Below are 15,896 nucleotides of genomic sequence, written 5' to 3'. Positions count from 1 at the left end.
AACTCACACAGTTTCATTGAAAATTATGAAACACCAAACAGCTACGTGACGCCTGTGAGGCAGCGCCGCCCAGCACCGATATGTGGAAGGCTGCACGTCCGTCACCAGATGTCTTTCCTAGTCAACCTTCCGAGGTGGCATGAGAGAATATGAGGGATTGTGTTGTCCAGACCAATACCGGATCATCGACCCACCTCATTAATATTTTCTTAACTTTACTTGCTACATTTTGCTCAATAAATAGCTTACTTAAAAAATTTATCTATGGATACATAATATTGGTTATATTTGATTTGGAAATATTGTTGTCACCCACCAAGACACCTGCGTGCATCCTGCGACGCCGCAGCCTGGCAACACGAGAGTGAAGGTGTTGCTCCAACACCAGTCGCCCTGAGCCATGCCTGTCCTTTTGTCAAGGGCTGGGCCAAAACAGGACACACTTTCACGCCGCTGCAACTAGTGGAGACTCAATCTTTTCATTGGTGACTCACTGTGTGTGTGTGTGTGTGTGTGTGTGTGTGTGTGTGTGTGTGTGTGTGTGTGTGTGTGTGTGTGTGTGTGTGTGTGTGTGTGTGTGTGTGTGTGTGTGTGTGTGTGTGTGGTATCTTAATGGAACAAGACGCCAGCAGCAGTGGTACACTGTAACGCAATCACCAGGTTCAAGACCCACCGTCCACCATTACCTGCAGGGTGGAGGTGTTTGCTGACTTGTGGATCGAAAGCCAGTGGGTGGGTGCCATTAAGAGCAGGTCACCTCGCACTGGCCTGTGGCTGTGTGGTCGACACACACACACACACACACACACACACACACACACACACACTCTCTCTCTCTCTCTCTCTCTCTCTCTCTCTCTCTCTCTCTCTACACATAGGACTGGAAACTTTTTGTCAGACTCATAATTGCAGTTTCCGTCAATCTCTGCAGTCGATCTTCTTGTCAAAATCGGTCAGAGTTGGGAAGAATCGCCCATAAACGATGATTTTTTTTCTTCCACTCACTCCCGGAGCCGCGGCGGGGCGGCTCCTGACACAACGCACACTCACAAAAAAGAGAGATATTTCCGTTCGTGCAGATTTTTCATGTTTTTTTTTTCTCTCTGATTGTTGTTGTTGTTGCATTTTTTCGCATCCCTTTTGTCATGTGGGTGTGCCGCTGTGTTATACTGCAGTGTGGTGTGAAAATATGCACGTAACTGTGTATGTATATGTGTGTGTGTGTGTGTGTGTGTGTGTGTATGTATTTTTGCGTATATGCACGAGCTTATTTGTGCTTGTGAATGTACATTTTTATGAGTGTGTTCTTTTTTTTTTTACGGAGTGAGATGACTATGGTGCAATGACCATGGCGTGATGATGTAATGTTATGCAATATGTCGATGTGTTCTTAAATGGATTATTCGCCTCTATTCATGCACGTGCGTGTTGCATTTTGGCCAATATGTTATTATGATTGCATGCTTTCATATTCCGGGATTGCGTCGTACTTTCGTTTGGATGAGAGTACAGAACGCGAGTCCCAGCCAATAAAAGGTGCTTCATTCTGTAACATCAACTCTTGTGCATTCTGGTGTACAGCATGGGCAGGTAGTAATACATTTTCATCTGCAGTTTCAACGGTTATTGGCTTTGATCCTTTAGCTGAAATATACATCTCATCGTCTGACTGACCTCGAGCCTGTCTAAAGCTGTTCCCTGCAGCTCACCGTCGCCTCTCAGCCCCTCACGCTCTTCCACCTGTCTTTCTCGTCCGTCTGACCCTGACTTCCCGTGTCTGCAAGGAGGAACAGGGATGGCGTGTGATGGCTTTGATGGACAGAACTAGTCATTAGCGTTCTTCGTTGCAGGGAAGCTGATGACCATCTCCCACACCGACCTTGGTTCGTGGGCAACCCCTTGGGGGCTGATTAGAGGCTCGGCCCGGCCTCGTCCAGGCATCAGGTTACTCCTAACAAACGCATTTAAAGATCTAGTTATTCCTCGTTATCTGGTCAAGTAAATGGTAACAGTGAGGCGAAGGGAAAATATGTGACAGTTTTAGTGTTTGGTGCTGCGGGCAACACGCAATGCCAGATTGCATTAACTCCTGCTTTGCTTTTATTTTTTTCTAGCCGTTTTATCTCTCTTCTTTGTCTCCGCACTTGTTCTTCCACTTGTTGTTCTTGTTGGTCTTCACCCCTTCCTCTTCCTATCCTTAATTATTTTCATCTCTCTCTTCCTCCTGGCTGTCCACCGCCACCACCTATAATCTCACAGCATCCGGGTTTTGTGGTTCATTACAGAGCTGAAAAAAGACAAGGAAGAATCGATATTTTTAGAACGTGTGTGTGTGTGTGTGTGTGTGTGTGTGTGTGTGTGTGTGTGTGTGTGTGTGTGTGTGTGTGTGTGTGTGAGTGTGAGTGTGTTTTCACGACGGTCGGATTAAATTTAAATTCGAAGACTCAAGCAATCTCTGGAACAAAGGAACTGCATGCGGACGAGAATGGATAAAGTGTGTAGCAGCACATCTGGACACATTCAGGCACACGCAATGGGAGTCCTCATTATCAGATTCTTCACTTGTTTCGCCCGTTTGTTTCACGCATCAATTACGCAGGCAACGTTACTTTTATCAGTACACCTGAACATTTGCAGAAACAGTTGCATTCTCTGGAAAGAGTATTAGTATAGCTCCCTCTTGGCCCTCGTCTTGACTTCTTTGCTGGACTTAATAGTAGAGTAACTTCTCCCCAGACTAATATTTTTTGTATTAAGAACATGAGAACATAAGAAACTAAGGGAAGCTGCAGGAAACCAGTAAACCAACATGTGGTAGTCTCTGTATAAAGCACACCTATCTATATCCGTCTATCATCCATAAATTTATCTGATATTTTAACGTCCCCTATTGACTCTCCACCAATAATGTGATTTACTCCAGTTCCGAGTGTACCGCTCATGCTAAATACGACTCGTGGTGTTCTATAAATGCTACCCAGGTTCTGTGAGGGTGCCGAGAGTGGGACTGATGACTGTTATATTCAGTTTTGCAGGGTACTTTTGTGTGTGTGTGTGTGTGTGTGTGTGTGTGTGTGTGTGTGTGTGTGTGTGTGTGTGTGTGTGTGTGTGTGTGTGTGTGTGTGTGTGTGTGTGTGTGTGTGTGTGTGTGTGTGTGTGTGTGTGTGTGTGTGTGTGTGTGTGTGTGTGTGTGTGATCTTAACCGTTAATATTAACCAAACTCTTCTTATTTAACTGTACTAATAGAACTCAGCTAGCGATGTTCTGTCTCCTAAGATTTCTTTATCATACACTTCTTGCAATTTATGTGTATATATCTGTGGTACAGATAATTTTCTCTGCTAACTGGTTCCACGAGTCAATAACCCTTGATGTAAAACTGCATTTTCGTATATTTTTTTAACTTCACTTATAAGTTTAATTCCTCTCACAGTTTTCGGCAATGGCCTGCTGGTGTGGTGATCGCAGCGTTATCGTCTCCTGGATCACCTCAGCTCATTCCTGTTAACTATTTGTAGATTGTTATTTGTTTTCCTTTCCTTCTTTCTTTCATTCTATTGCCACTTTTTGTATATTTATAAAATTCTATGGATAATTTGAGGTTAACACTTTCGTCGATAGATTCCCCCATCCTTCAGTAATCACATACGATGCAATTCTTAAACACGATTTCTTTTATTACAGTCTCTTAAATAGTCATACTGGAAAAGACAAAATCAAAGTCCATTTTTTCTGCTTGTCCATGGAAATATTTTTCTTACAGCCCTCTGAAGGTAAACAGAAGATGAGCAATCCAGAGAAAAGGTTAAGAATGCCGTGATTAAAGTGTTGTGTTTTACCAGAGGACGGAGGGACAGGTGTCTGCAAGGTGAACTCGTGTACTCGTGTCTCAATTTGTCACATCAAGGTCGTTCCAAACTACTGTGAAGTTAGTTTCACTTCGAAGTTCCGTAAATGACGTGAAAACTAGAGAAAAATATTAAGGGAAACTATTCCTGCACAATGTAATTGTAGTAAAAACTGGCAGCAAAGCGAATAGTAGTCCTTGTTATGATGGTAATGATGATGATGATGATGAATGTAACAATAACAACAACAACAACAACAGCAATAATAATAATAATAATAATAATAATAATAATAATAATAATAATAATAATAATAATAATAATAATAATAATAATAATAACAACAATAACAATAATACTGCATGATGATCGTCATCATTATTCCTGTAAATGTTATCATAATTGTGATCACTACCATTGTTATCGTTGCATACTTGAAGAAATTTTTTTTTTATCTTGCAAGGAAAATCCTGGTTATTCATTCACCAGCTACCAGCCTCTGTCCTGTTCTTCATTACTATTTTTTTTTTTTTTTTTTTTGCTCATAAATTTCAATAAGACGGGGACTTTTTTTTTAATCTTGCTCATTTGAATCGGAATTTGTCGAGCACTTCACACTGCAAAATTAATAATCGTCAAAATTTGGCTCCACTGCTATGCAAAAACGAATCAGAGATAAGGTCCTCTTACAAATAGAAAATAATTATCATAATGAATAATAATAATAATAATAATAACGATAATAATTATTATAATTATTATTATTATTATTATTATTATTATTATTATTATTATTATTATTATTGATAGTAGTAGTAGTAGTAGTAGTAGTAGTAGTAGTTAATTTATATTTTTTTTTTATTATCACAATGAACGTCATCGTTATTTTCAGTATTATCATCTTTGTCATCATCATCACCATCATGAGCATCATCATGATGACGAGCAAAGCAGTCGGCACCTTTACGGCTCTCTTAAGAAATAATCAGAAAGAACTTTATCGTATCACTATATTTTGTTTTCTCTTTTTTTTCCCGACTGTTTTGTTCGTGAACACCTTGCACTGGCGAGAGAAAGCAAGGTGTTCAAAGAAGTGCCTCCTGTTTTTCTGATCATCCTTATTCTTATTCTTATAACAGTTATTTTGATTCGGTGCAAGAAATGAGAGAAAGAGAGAGAGAGAGGGAGAGAGAATGGTGAATGCAACACTATAAGGAGGCGCAGCAGGAGGGAATTCTGACCACTTTTTGGTGCCTACTGAGGAGAAAGTCGGGCACGGTTTTGTGATTAAGATGATCCGAGGAAAGCATAAAAAAGAATGATAAGGATTAGAGAATAAGACGTGGAGGAATGCAGGTGGAATTGTGAGGCAAAAGAAGAGGGAAAAGCGGGGCACCAGATTTCAAATGCACCGCAATAAATAGGTGCACCGGTGGAAAATACTGAAGAAAACAACACTTAATATTTTCCCTCACACTGAAACGAAACTGAGCAAGGGATCCTTAAATGGTCTTGGGGAAAACTGATCTCAGTAAGCATAGCCTCGGTAAACAGAAAAAAAAGTAGAATCTGGAAAAGAAAAAGATCAACTCTATCGCCAAGTGTTTTGAGACTCGTCGCTTCGAACCGTCCAAGCTGTGGGGTTTGGTGAGGCACTGGAAAGCTAACGGTTCTCGAGCTTACAGTGAATGTGATGGAATGAAGGTACTCAATAATCAATATGTAGCAAGACTGTTAGACAAGGTATGGGAGTGATTCTAATGTTCTGTCCCGTGAGGTTTTAGTAAGATCGTGAGACTTAGGCCTTTATTCCTATTCCTTTTACTATAATGGTCTTCCTTCTTGTAAAAATGCACTGAGGTAATCATTACATAGCCAGACTGATAGACAAGGCATGGGATTGATTATGAAGTTCTACCGGCTTTATCAGGTAAGGACATCGTGAAGCATAGACCCGTATTCTTAATCCTCTTACTTCTATGATATTCCTCCCTCTATATTAAGAGCACCGTAAGAAATGTTTGCATGGTCAAAGAAAGAGGGCAGATAGGAGGTAAATGTTGTCCTCCCTACGCTTAAGAAAATATTTAATCTGTATTGTTAATTCTCTCACTATCATCGCCTTCCTACATTTGCGTAGCCTGACTGATAGACAAAGTATGGGATTGATTACGTTCTCTATAAAAAAATTCTTGCATGGACACAGAAAGACAGCAGATAGGACGTAAATGTTGTCTCTCCTAAGTATTTAAGGGGATGAAGCAAAAATGTGTCTAAAAATATTATAGGTGATTAAGGGAGAAACTGTCTAGCAAGGGAAGAGTTCAGCATCTGGACGTCTTGATTCCACCACTTTCAATAGGCTAGTGAAAGTTATAAGGGGTTCTCAAGAGTGGTTTCCTGCTTCCAGTGATAGTTCAATAAAGATTCTGCATTGTCAATATGAAAGACAGACACGAACCCCTGACTTATCATTTCTGCGGTCTCTAAAAAAATGGCCCAATAAAAGTTAATTGTTTAATGATACAAACTAAGACAGCTGAAAACAAAGGCCACAGTGACGATTAGTCGGGTTGTCACGGATGCTTTTTCCTATTACTGGTACAGGACTATTGGTAAACGTTCAATAGAATCATGAAAACACTCGTGAAAAGTCCATTAACTTCAACTGGAGCTTGTTGAAAGTTAAGTGAAATGAGAAACCAGAATGTTCAAGAATACAAGCCATTTTAATGCATAAATGAGAAAAAAATAAATAAACACATGACACTCTTTTTGAAACCATTAGAAAGTTTAGTACTGCTGCCTTCGTTTGCGTTTCCTGGCAATGTAATGCGTGGCAAGAAGAAAAACGAACAGTAAGGAGTGGTTAGGGATCGGGGCAGCGTGGGAGCAGAGTCTCAGGGCTGTTAGTGGAGTCGTACAAACCCAGCAATTTGCGAAGCTTGCTCTGCTAACGATTCAAATGGATGCGAGTCATGGTCGTAAAAGTGAGGCCGAGAGAGAGGCGTGCTGGCTACTGAGCTCCGGGAACACTTACTGGTCGATCAAAGTAATGCACGAGTAGAAGTCATAATAGATACATAGCGCCGCAACTACATCATACAGCAACGAATGAATGAATAAGTAAACAAAATAAGTCAATACGTAAACACATAAATAAGTAAATAAATAAACAAATAAATAAACCAGTAAGGGAATAAGTAAATACATAAAAGTCCGTGAAATAGAAGAGCAATACATGCATGAGTCAGCATTCCTGGGTCAGTTTCTTCGGGTTTGTTCATTTCTTTTCTGCTTCTTTCCTGGATGCCGCGACGTGTGTGGCGAAGAGCAGGCCGTGCTACTACTACTACTACTACTACTACTACTACTACTATTAATAATATTTTTTTATTACTGTTATTATTAGTGGTATTATTATCACTATCATCACCATCACTATCTTCAGCAAAGCATCAACATTAATATTAACCTTTACACTAATAAGCACAGTAATAACAAGGAAAAAAAAACTAACAATAGAGATCTTACCAACACCACACACACACACACACACACACACACAGCAACACAACAGCAGCCCCACGTCCCTTCCAGCCAGCAGTCCTTCGCTGCCGCCGCACAACACTATCTGGGGGGCGTCCCTCAAAATAGGGAAGACATACGGCCCGCATATATTTTGCTTAAATTGCCGAAAATAAACCCCCACAGTTACGACCACACGCAGTGCACACATCACGGCCGCGGGTGATGGGAGGGAATGAGGAGCGGGTGAGTGATGGCGGTGAATGAGGAGCGTGAATGAGGAGGGGGGCGTGATGGAGGGAATGATGGGCAGTGAATGAGGAGGGTGAGGGATGCAGCGTGAGTGACGGCCAGCGTACACCAGCCGGCGCACGCTGCAATGCCTCGCCTCGCCAGCACCTTCACTCACCTGCCGTCCGTGTGTGTTGGATGGACAGGGCTTTACTCAAGTGTATGAAGGTGAGTCACGGGGAGTAAGGTATTCATTTGACTGTTATGGTCGGTCGTTTTTGTTAACATCCAGAGTAATGTAAAAAAAAAAAAAGTTGGCAAAGACACCTTAAAAAATTAAGGGAGTAGAGGTTAAGTTTATCTTTTGAAATTTACAAATGTATTGAAGAGAATGTAGTACAAAAAGCTGCAGGTGGTTATGGAAAAGTCTTTGCAGCTATGGGTGAGTTGACGGCAACAGCTAAGTATATAGTGTAAGACATATAGTTCTTCATGTATAGAAGAGGAGAGAAGAGGAAGAGGTGTCAGTTTTGCCCAGAATCTACACGCCGTTCATTTTATTAGTTTCTCTCTCCATTAACTGAGTAACTACACTATTCATTTACATACCACAGCAACATCTTTTTCCTTGCCTCTTCTAGTATTTCAATTTACACTGACGTTATAAAACTGATAACAAAATGTACTACACCTTTCAGAAGCACCACTGAACAAGACACGCTGGTCGGCACTCCTACACTCCCATGCCTATACTGTCTATCGCCCTGACATAAAAGTTTATCAGCACCCTCACTCCTTTATCCCTTTTATTGGTAAACTCTGGAATAATCACATTCCTTTCTTTTTCCACCGTCCTATGAGTTAAATGGTTTGCTTTCAAGAGGGGAGTATCGGACACCTGTGAAAGCTAAATCATCTTTGCATTTTGAAACTTTTACATTATACAAGTTAGATAATTCCTTGGACAGCAGGTTGCAAGCGTTAAGTGAACACGAATTAAACTTTGATCTGTTCATCGGTTTTTTTTTTTTTCCTTGTTCATCTTCCAGTTCATCTTCCATGTTCCACACACGCACGCAGAGTGAGAAAGAGATGTGACTTGCTGGGTGTGGCCTGTGGGATGTGCCTGGCGAGGTGTGGCCAGAGGTGTGGCCGTGAGGTGTGACCGGCGAGGCGTGACGGAATAGCTGTGCTGAGAGGCGGGTGCTCCTCCCCTCCAATGCTCTCCTCTACCTGCCAAGCGTAAAACTTAACACGTGTATTGTTCTTTTTTTCACAATGCGACTAATCAATTTTCCTGCAAACACACAGACTGTAACTTTCACCCGATGGAAATTAAAGCTTAAACCAATAAAAGCGAGGTTTAGTATCAATTTCAAATATGTTTCTTCTTTTCTTTCCTGAGGCTCACCAGAAAGACACATTTTCTCGGCTTTCTAAACTCTTGAAAAAAATATTTTCAAAGGAAGAGGAGCACCAGGAGGTGAATGAGGAGGAGGAGGAGGAGGAGGAGGAGGAGGAGGAGGAGGAGGAGGAGAAGGAGGAGGAGAAGGAGGAGGAGGAGGAGGAGGAGGAGGAGGAGGAGGAGGAGGAGGAGGAGGAAGAGGACGTAAGGTGTGGGCGCCGTGTTTTACGTGATGCCAGATGCAGGAGACTAAGTAACAAATGCAACAAATGAAAGCTTTATTGGGCCGATAGTGCTGGAGGCTGGCCGGCAAAAAGGAGAGTTACTGCCAGCCGATGCGTACTTTATAGAAGGCAACCACTCTCCGCCGCCCGGAGGAGATGGCCCATCTTAATTGCTTGCCACTGTTTACTCCGGGTAAAACTGATGTCTATCATTAATCCGCCTGGTTTATGGGCGAGGCCACTCTCTGAGCGCCTCGTCAAGGAGCACCGAGGTGGCGGACGAGAAAAATACGTGAACGCTATTGTATGTTTAGAGGCGGCGGGGGCAGCGAGGCGGCTGTGCCCAGGTGCGCTCACTAACTCGCCTTGGACTGGTCAAAAGTTTGCCGGTGATTGATACAGTGCTGGGGGAGAGGGGCGCAAATTTTTATGCATATGTATTTTTTTACAGGTGAGATAATTCAGGTGCGAGAGAAGGGAATTCTGCATCTTTATGGACTACTGCTCAGGGGAGCGTGGAGACCGGCGCCGAGGCGGGGAGGGAGGGAGGGAGGGAGGGAGGGAGGAAGGGAGGGGGGGAGGGAGGCTGGTGCTAGGGAGGCTGCAACCAAGGGAGGTGCAGTTGGACGTTGATTCGTAAATAAGTAAGAGGAAGTGAGGTGATAAGTGGGCAGTATACAAGTAATCTGACATGGTGAACTGAGAGCGAGGAGAGACGAGTTTCTCTCTCTCTCTCTCTCTCTCTCTCTCTCTCTCTCTCTCTCTCTCTCTCTCTCTCTCTCTCTCTCGGCGAGGGACTAAGGAACGTGTTTCCTAAGGCCACACACCTAAGCAGGGTCCGGGGACACTCGCCACCCACGCTCGTCAGGTTCCCGTGGGAGGCAGTAGGGAGGCGAGTGGCAGCCCCGGAGCATCAATTCTACTACAATATTTCTTTCCAGATCGTCTCGCACAAGTCTTGGCAGCGCTCTGTACACACACAAGGAAGAGGGAAGGTAGTGCACATGTGTACCGGGGAGTCGAATATCATGAGGGATTCCACTCATAAATATCGTGATGTAAACAATAAGAACATGTCCCTCTCCTCCTGACTGTGTTGTGAGTTCTTGGCTCCATACATAAGGAGGGAATCAGTGTCTCTCTTCCAAAGGTTGGCCTGAGAAATGAAGCACGCGGAGGGGGATGAGGATTGAGGAGGTGGAGCAGACAATATAGTGACGTAGGAACATTGGTGAAGCAGGTAAGAGAGACCCCAAGGAATTATTACGACATGATACCTACAAAGTGAGAAGACGACTCCCCACCAACTCGTTCGAAGTAACAGCAGTGGGCGTGAGAGGTAGAAAATAAAGTCGAGTATTGGAGTTTCCGGGAATGATATTGATTTAGTAGGATAAAGAAGGGAAGAAGGTATGGGAGGCTGAAAATTGGACGAGAAGTGTGCAGGAGAAGGTAAAGGAGGAGGAGGCGGAGGAGGCGGAGGAGGAGGAGGAGGAGGAGGAGGAGGAGGAGGAGGAGGAGGAGGAGGAGGAGGAGGAGGCAGTCCCGGTCCCTCGCGCTCATTTACCGAGCCGCTCTAAACTTTGCTAACAAATCTACATTACAAGGGGGAGAACTGAGTCTTGCATGCATCACTTTGATAAACAAGTGAGGATGAAGAATTGTGGAGAGAGAGAGAGAGAGAGAGAGAGAGAGAGAGAGAGAGAGAGAGAGAGAGAGAGAGAGAGAGAGAGAGAGAGAGAGAGAGAGAGAGAGAGAGAGAAAGCAGAAGCAACAGATTTATCGTATGCTCGCTGTCAAACGAAGTACACCTTTAGCATAGTATCACATCAATCCACCTTCGACCTTCCCATTCTTCCTATCACACATTTATGCATTTACGTGGTGTTTTGATGCACCAATAAACCAATGGACCTCATTATCATTCTCCTCCTCATCATCATCATCAGCCTCTATGGTTCAGCTGTAAGAAAAAGGCCTCCCTTAGTCTTCAACACTCATCTTCGTAAGCTGCCCGTATGTTCCAGACCATCACAGAAAAAAAAAAAAAACTCTTATCCGTTATCTTGTTCATCTGGGTGTCCTGTCATTCTGTTATCGTAATTGTCCATCGTTATTTGTTCGGCTGAGGGCTTAACACTGACAAGTAAGATGAGAACTGTGGCATCATAAGAGCTTATAAAATAATGATGATAATGAAAATGAAAAATAAATATATAAATAAAAAAAAAGTCTCTTTTATGACATTTGTTGGTAATATGAATGTTAAGAAACCATGAAGAATGTAATAAGTGGAAATCAAACGTAATTATAACTGAGAGAAAACCAAATAATCAATAAAACCAATGACAAGTAAAATACGAGGAACAGAACATGGTACGTGAGCATCGAACTGCCGCTCGAGACACGGATTGAAGCTTCCTGTTCATGGTTTTGAAATACAGAAGAAAGTCAAGCGAGGTGAGGCAAAGCAAGGCAAGACTAGTTTTGTAGGTAAGATGAAAGATGAGGGAGGCTGGGTCAAGCTAAGTAAGGTGAAGTGAGGTGACATGAGGATGAGTTCGAGTATCCAAGGTGATGTAAAGTGAGGTAAAATGAGGTTGAGTTAGATTAAATAAGATGAAGTAAGGTGAGATGAGATTGGATTAGACTAGGTAAGGTTAAGTAAAGTGAAGTGCGATGAGGCTAGGTTAAGTTAGAGTAGGTCTATTAAGTTAAAAGTGAGGTAGGGTGAAGTAAGATATGGTAAAGTGAGGTGAGGTTCGATTAGGTTAAGCAAGAAGTGAAGTGAGGTTGTGTTAGGTTAGGAAAGGTGATGTGAGGTGAGGTGAGGTGCACGGCAGCGCCTGGCTCACCTTGGGGGACACGCAGCTCACGTCCCTTCATCCGGCTTTGTTCTCCTCCCTGGCCGACCCTTGAAGAAAAAGGAAAAAATAATAAAGGTCACAGAGCTTTTGTTAAGGACCCGGTTCATTTACTTCATCGTCAGTATTTCTGGATCCGATTGCTGATACTGATTCTTGTCTCGCTGCATGAGTCCGTTCCTTTCCCCCCCACACACACCCACCCCACTCACCCACATACTTACTCCCCTCCCCCCCGACACACACACACACACACACACAGATGCACGCACACACACACACGGAACTCACTACTAATTACAGGAACACAGATTTAAACATACGGTAAAGAAGTATAACATTTCCCAGACCAGAATGTCATGAGAGGTGAGGTTGCCTACACTGCGTACTCAATTGTTCTTATGGAGCGTTACTTCGTCGCCTTATATGACCACTTATACTTCCTTGATCCCTCCTTCCCCCACCCGAAGCCACGCGCCCCTCACAGCCCCTCCGTCCACCAACCATGCACGACTCACTGGCCTCCGCTACTCGATGCAGGACAAATAAATAATCTGAACTACAAATTACACCACCACGAGACAACAACAAACCGCAGTGACCTGTAGCCGAGATATAGCAAACAACCGCAGGGCATACCCACCGCCAGAACAAGGACGAGACCCACAGACATTAATCACGCACAAGGCAGCCGCACCAGCAGCAGCAGGAGCACCCACACCAGGCCGACATCACAACCGTCAAAGAACCCTGGCGGCTATTGACCCGCCCTCTGCTGTCACCGACGGGGCGGCATCAACCTGGCGTAGCGTGCACGACCAACACTGATAAGAGAATTCCTGTTTAATCGTTAACCCCGCACGACATCCCCGTCACACCCCGCAGGAACGCCGGGCATGTTATATTCATTTGCTCCAGTCTCCTATTCTTTTTTTCTCTCTCTTTCCGAAGCACTAACCTGCCTGCTTCGCCCCACACCTGTGTCAGTTCTCGCCTCTCTGTCTCAAATCTCACTTGTCTCTGTCTCTCCGTCTCGGGGTTATAGTCTGTGTCTCGGTCTCTTGCCTCGTCTCATTTACGTGGTTCAGTTTGACTTATCTAGCTTTCTATGTTGTTTTTTTTTTTTTTGTTGTTTTTTTCGTCTTTTTTTTTGTTTCTGTCTGTCTGTTTAGGTGTGTGTATGTTTTGTCTGTTTGTTTGCTTGTGTCTTTTTGTGAGTTTGTTTATTTGTGCCTTTATTTCCTTCTCTGCATCTCTCTCTTTTTTCTCTCTCTCTCTCTCTCTCTCTCTCTCTCTCTCTCTCTCTCTCTCTCTCTCTCTCTCTCTCTCTCTCTCTCTCTCTTAAACACATACACACACACACACACACACACACACATACACACACACACACACACACACGCAAATGAAAGAGCTTGCCGAGACTGATTCCAGAGACACATCATGACATGCCGTGAGCTACACCCTGGCGTGGCCCAAAGGTGTCTCGGCCATCATACAGCTCCAGACGCCCTGTGCTTGCTGTGCATCACGCCGCGGCATAAAGCTGACGAAATGTTGGTGAGTGGACGTGGCGGCTTGTGATTTGGCGCTATCAAGCCGTGTGGCGAGGGGGAGGGGCGGGTGCCGTGAAGGGTTCGTGGCGAGGTGGGTCTCATGACGCTAATGGCACCGAGTGTGTCGCTCCTATGTGTCATCTTCCTGGCACGTGGCTCCTGCTGACACCTGGCAAGAACAGGTTGGTATTACGATCATGGTTCTTGCCGCACGACCTTGTTATATACATCACCAAAGTCCGTGCTTCAAGTTATGATCTTTGCGCGTTTTTTTTTTTTTTTTTAATCAGAGAGAACAATCAGAAGGGGCGAGTGTCTAAAGATCAACACTGTCCTGGGGAGCGGCGCAAGTATGGTGAAAGTGACGAGAAAAGGCTAAAAGGCCTCGGCGGAGGGGCGCTAGGCACACAAGGAGGAGAAAAAGTCGGTTCCTGAGTCATTGTTTTCCTGCCGATATCCATAAAGGGGTTAATATCGCAGGACGAGTCCAGCAACATGACAACACAAGGAAAACAAAATTAGAGACTGCACAGAAAATACGACGTTACTTTCAGAATTCTGTAAAAATACTTACGAGGAGGAGTTGAGCAATAGGCCGCGCGCTCCCCTGGGTGGGCGGGAGGGCAGCGAGGTGGAGGGCGGCAAGGACAACGTTAATGTCGCACCCTGCACGCTGACCCGGAATGACGCGCTGCCAGCCCTTCTCCCCTTACGTGTCCGCGTCAAGGGAGAGGTGGAGGGGGAGAGGGAGGGGGAGGTCAGCTCAGCCTCCCGGAGCAAAACATAAGTTGAGAAACATTTAACATTTTTCTGAAGCCCCGTTAGTAGCAAGCACAACAGCCGGCACTGAAACAGGAGCACCGGGGTGGACTGTGAACATAAAACCTTCAGCGGTGAATGAGAGGCGAAAGAGAGACGCGGAGCAGGGAGGTGCGAAAAGAGGCCTCCCATTATGCTTCACTAAATCACAAGTCAAGGTGCACCAAGACATCCAATTAGAGGCTCTACCTTACAGGCTTAACCACTGTTTGGTGTCCCCCATTATTCGGCGGCAATGGAACACACTCATCACCTGCTGGAACACACAGTAGTACCCTCGCCTCACACATAACTTACACGTCTTTACAATGGCCACCCTGCGAGCACAATCCCTCCATCCACCACCACCTCCACCACCACCACACCACCTCCTGCTCCCTCGTCTCTCTTGCTTTAAAATTCAAATAGCCACTTCCCTCCAGGCGTCAGGACATTATTCACATCCTTACTCTCCCATTGTTTCCCCTCCCTGGCCGTCCTGTCTGCTTCCCCTCACGCCGCGTCTCTCTCATCATCACCTCCTCCTCCTCCTCCTCCTCCTCCTCCTCCTCCTCCTTCTCCTGCTCCTCCTCTGCTTCCCTTTCTCCCTACTCTTTTTATACTGATTACCTTGCTTCGCTGTGCTTGCCTCGTCCATGCTATGCTGCTGCCGCTCCAAACATCGCATGTTGCTTTTCGAGTCTTCTATTTTCTCCACGTTTTGTGTGAGAGTGTGTGTGTGAGTTTTTTTAATAATATTTTTCGCCCTGCCTCACTTCCCATTCGGGGGAGTTTTCAATTTCATTCCAGTGTCCCCTGTTGTTCTTGCTTCCTGTCTTTATTTCTTTTGTTTTTCTTTTTTTTTCCTTTTGCACTATCACCCTATGCTCTCTCTCTCTCTCTCTCTCTCTCTCTCTCTCTCTCTCTCTCTCTCTCTCTCTCTCTCTCTCTCTCTCTCTCTCTCTCTCTCTCTCTCCGCCCCTCCACTTGGCACTGAGGGATAGAGACTCATCCCCGCTATCCTCTCGTCTCTATCTCTCCTTTCATCTTCTTTTCTTCTGTTTACGGATCGCCTCCACTTCTTCCTTCTCGCTTTTCTCTTTCCTCCTCCCTCCTCTCCCTCCCTCCCTTCGTGCAGTCGTTGTTGTTGTTGTTGTTGTTGTTGCTGTTGTTTTCGTTGTTGTTTTTGTTTTGTTCCCTCTTTTCGGACCATCTCCGTTTTTCCTCCGGACGCTAAATCTATTTTTCCTCTTCTGGTGATGTAAATAAAGTCGCTTCTCACATTTCCTTAGGTTTTGTTTCTCTTCCTCCTCCTCCTCCTCCTAGTCTTCCTTTTCCTCCTCCTTCTCCTCTACCACCACTATCTCCACTTCCTTCTCATCCTCTCCTTCTTACTTCTTACTTCTTGTTCTACTTCTTTTTCTGGTAATCTCCCGTTCCAT

The 15,896-nt window shown here is 44.4% G+C and overlaps 1 protein-coding gene across 4 annotated transcripts in view; it reads right to left on the bottom strand.

Annotated features, from left to right (window-relative positions):
- LOC135111741 (uncharacterized) overlaps positions 1 to 15,896 on the bottom strand; it is a 383,652-nt gene that overhangs the window by 71,569 nt on the left and 296,187 nt on the right. For 3 of the 4 annotated variants that reach the window (XM_064025622.1, XM_064025465.1, XM_064025799.1), the window contains one exon: positions 12,092 to 12,150. The gene's annotated coding sequence lies outside the window, so the exon portion shown is untranslated. Of the gene's footprint in view, positions 1 to 8,066; positions 8,841 to 12,091; positions 12,151 to 15,896 lie in introns of those variants that run through there. The other variant, XM_064025524.1, reaches the window with a different exon arrangement.

This window comes from Scylla paramamosain, chromosome 1, assembly GCF_035594125.1.
Source record: "Scylla paramamosain isolate STU-SP2022 chromosome 1, ASM3559412v1, whole genome shotgun sequence".
NCBI lineage: Eukaryota > Metazoa > Arthropoda > Malacostraca > Decapoda > Portunidae > Scylla > Scylla paramamosain.
This window is presented reverse-complemented; position numbering and strand designations above follow the sequence as displayed.